Consider the following 4,571-nt stretch of genomic DNA (forward strand, 5'->3'; position numbering starts at 1 on the left):
AATAATAAAAAAAAAAGAAATGTAAATAAAGAAAATAATAATAATAAAAAAATAATAAAAAAATACTTAGAAAAAAAGAAAAAATTGCATATAGTATTATGCATGTGCAATGCTAGATGATATTGCAATAGATAATATTCTTAAGTCCATAATTATATTGGCATAGTTAATCTAGCGTGTTGAAAGAAAGTGCCATTGATAAAGTGTCACAGAATACGTTCTTATTTGGATAATGTATATAGAGTCTCTTAGCTTACAAATATTTTCTTGTCTTTGTTATACTTTCAACTTCACCTCCCACTGTTATTAGACATTTTAATTGTATATGTTTATTTAAATGCCTCAAATATAACCTTATTTTATTATTTCTTAGTATATAAGGCATGCATGCATACAATCATTACACATTGCACCATACAGTAATATGATTCAGTGTAATAAAATAAAATGAAACAGGAAACAACAAAGAAATTAAACTAAGAGAATACAGAGAACTATTGGAAACTGATGAGTTTCAGAAACAAAATTAGTTTACACTTGAAAGTAGTAGAAAATGCTTATAGCATTTTCAAGAGTGAATTATAAAAAATGTTACATCTTATATGATATATTAGAAACAAAGTGACAGTTGGGTATGAACTAAAGGTCCCCAATGGAAAAGGGAACTTCATTTGAAAATAGAACCTCCATTATAAAAATCTTTTGGCATGACTATGGGACATTTTCTTGGTTAATGATTAGTGAGGAAGAGGTCAAAGAAACAACAATTTGTCAGAATATTATAATCACCCTATTGGTAATACCATTATTATGAAACATCCCTCTCTCTCAAACTCATTTTTATCCTCCATGTTCTGTTATATCACTACCTTATAAGGGTTATATTTCCTTCTTGTAGAAAAGTATTCTGATGGTATCTTTCCATGTATTGACATTTGGCTAGTAAGCAACCAAATATTCAACTTTCCCTTCAATGAAGAACTAAACTAAAGAAATATACTAAGGAATACTGTCATGTTTCTTAATATATTTTTTCTAATCCTTCAGAATTATCCAGCCACTGGCTACAATGCATCAATATTTGACAGATTGCTTATGAATATGTAACATAAAATATTGGCTCTATTATCCACAGAAAAGCTAGACAAGTTAGAGTTACTTAGAGAATTACTGCCAGTCACATTGAGCTTTGAAAATTCTTGCAAGTGTTCTGCTTGAATGTTATTTTTCTGCATTTACTATTATACTATAATATCAGAACCTCATATAGGGGATGGATAGTTTATGCACATATAGTAGTGTCCTTTTTTGTACCATTGTTCCATGTGGATTATTTCAATCTTATGTCACCAGAAAACAGATAGCAGAACTTACCATGGATCATCCTTTATGACCTGAAATATATCATATGTAACCTATACTAATTCATGGTCTATGTATAATAATAATTTCCAGTACAAGTACATCATTTTTTTCTGGAGTTAATATTTCTCTCTCAAAGACAAGTCCTCCAATTTTAACTTTTCTATCATCATTAATTCTCTGTATAATGGTGTCTTACTTTACTACCAATTCTTTTAACTTCTTAACAACTCACATTCAACTCACTTTTATTGTGTAACCATTTCAAAAATGGTTTTAGAGAGTTATCTATTGATATTTATCCATATCACTAACTTTCATTCTCTTTTCCTAAAGAAATTTTGCTCAGAATTCTCTGAAAGCACTTTATAAAACTCAGTGTAAAGATCACCAGTGATTCTCAGGTTGCCTACCATCAGGACTTAGCAAGATATTTTTTTTTTCTATGAGGGAAAGAAAAAGATGCCATCTACAAGTTTCTCGACATCCCAGTCTCTTGAGTGTCTGAAGATTCTGTTCTCCTGATAAGGACAATGATGACATAAACTTAAACTAAGGTCATTATAAAGGAGTCTGTAGATTGGTCCAGAGGCACCAGAAGAGATGTTAATAGTGAAACCAGTTATAAAAGCTATTGTGTGAAAATGATGCAGTGAAAGAAAGAACTCCCTGACTACAACTGATCTAAAGATGTAAATGACACACGAGACAGAAATGAAGAAACACCAAATGAGGGAAAAGATAGAAGAGTAAATTTAGAGCTTCTACAACCAAAGAAGTCCTTTTAATGTCATGATTTGATCCAAATGACTCAAGTATAGACTCATGATCTTTGGAGCTATCAGTAATAAATGTATTTTGTTGATTTTCATGTTCAGAATTGATTTTTCCAAAAGCTACAGAAAATTAAACACATTCTTGAGAAATTTCTAACATGTTACAAAGATAATGTATCTTATTTGTCACTATGTTTTATTGTCAGTTTCAGAGTTACCAGTTCTTTTGTTTGTTTGCTTGTTTAATAGGATATATAATTTAATCACAAGCTATAACTAGACCTCCCTGCACATATGTAGTAGATGTGCTGCTTCATCTTCATGTGGTTCCTGAATAACAGGAGTGGTGCTGTTCCAATAGCTGTGGCCTGTGTGTTATATTCTTCTAGCAGGGCTGGCTTGACAGGCCTCAGTGGAAAAGATGCGTCTAGCCTCGAAGAAGTACCAGGGTGGGGAATACCCAGGGAGCCCCACCCACTCAGAAAAGAAATAGGATTGAGGATGGGGGAGTGATATATTGGGAAGGATTGTGGGAGGGGTTGTCAAGGAGGCAACAATGAGAGGGATGTAAAGTGAATAAGTATAAAATTAAATTAAAAAAATAAAAATTAAAAATAAAATCATACAATGTTCCCCCCTTTTTATTAATTATTTTATTTCCACTGCATCTCACCAACTCAGTGCCTCTAAGAGGGTGCTCCCCCACCCACTCACCTACTCCCTCCTCACCCCTTAGCATTCCCCTTTTTTCCTTCACTCCCATTGATGTCAGATAAGGTAATCGTTTGCTACATACATACCAGGAGCCACAGCCCACTCATGCATACTCTTTGGTTGGTTGTTTAGTTCCTGGAACCTCTGAGGGGTCAGGTTACTTGATATTGTTGTTCTTACTAGGAGGTCTCTTACACTGGGGTCCCTGGGCTCAGTCCAATGTTTGTCTTTGAGTTTCTGCATCTGTCTTACTCAGGTGCTAAGATAGCCTTTCAGAAGACAGCTATACCAGGATCCTCTCTGCAAGCACTTCTTGGCATCAGCAGTAGTGTCAAGGATTGGTGTCTGCAGGTGGGATGGATCCCAAGGTAGGGCAGTTTCTGGATACCCTTTCCTTTAGTCTCTGCTCCATTTTTTGTTCCTTAGAAACAATTCTGGATTAAAGATTTTGAAGTGGGTGGGTGGACCCATCACTCAACTGAGGGCCATGCATATTTACTGGAGTTGGTCTTTTCAGTTTCTATCTCCTCACTGTTGTGTATTAATAGAAATATGTAGCAGGTGGTCTTGGGAATAGGTAGGGATCACCTCTAGAGTTACCAGTTCTTAAATGTTATCTTGGCAGTAACTGAGTGACCACGTGAGCTTCATGAGTTACATTCTTTACCCATATTCAACATGTATATAAGTTTATATTTTGCTCATGTAGGAGCCACTACATTCTGTCGTTGTTTCTAAATATTTTGTTTCTGATTTGAAATTCAGTATAACTACTTGTTTTCTTGATATTTCCAATTGAATAGAAATTATGGTCTCAATATAACAATACAAAATAATATCCTCCCATTCTTTTCTTGGGTCTTCCATTCCTCATATAAATCTCAGGCATAGAATTCTTTGCTTAAATGAGAATCCATGTTTCTAGTCATAAATAGCAAAAGTGTGTATCTATAATTCTAGATACCGTTCAAATTTGTTTGTTAACAAAGCCAACTCTACCTGCATATAAAAGTAATCTACCATCTCACTTTTGGCTTTGTTTTGTGACTCATACAAATGAACATACTTTTTAGGGTCTTATTCTTTTCTGCCAATTGGCTTAAAAGGTTTGAAATAATCATTCCCTTTCCTCATCTCCTTTTAAATGCATCATCTTTAAAAAAAGTTTCTAGAGAGCTTTATAAAATTCATCAAATTTAAAATCCTTTGATGAATATTATTTATTTTATTGTATATAGTTTGAGCATATATGTGTATGTTTCTGTGTAGAGGTATATGCATATGAGTGCTGTAGTCAAATGAAATCAGGGGAAAGTAGAAGATGCCATGAAACTGGAATTTCAACAATTCTGATGTGCCTCATGTGGGAGTTCTGAACTGAATTCAAGTCCTCCACAATATCATCATCTGCTATTAAAACAAAACTGTGTCTCCAGCCCCCCAATACATATTGTTCTTAATGCTATTGGGATGTTATAAGAGTTATATCTGCTACAGATACGGCTAGAGATTTGAGCTCAGGGGGTACTGGTTAGTTCATATTGTTGTTGCTCCTACAGGGTTGCAGCCCCCTACAACTCCTTGGGTACTTTCTCTAGCTCCTCCATTGGGGGCCCTGTGTTGCATCCAATAGCTGACTGTGAGCATCCACTTCTGTGTTTGCCAGGCACTGGCATAGCCTCACAAGAGGCCACTATATCAGGGTCCCTTCAGCAGAAT

The sequence above is a fragment of the Mus pahari genome, chromosome 2 (assembly GCF_900095145.1).
Source record: "Mus pahari chromosome 2, PAHARI_EIJ_v1.1, whole genome shotgun sequence".
NCBI classification, from domain to species: Eukaryota; Metazoa; Chordata; class Mammalia; order Rodentia; family Muridae; genus Mus; species Mus pahari.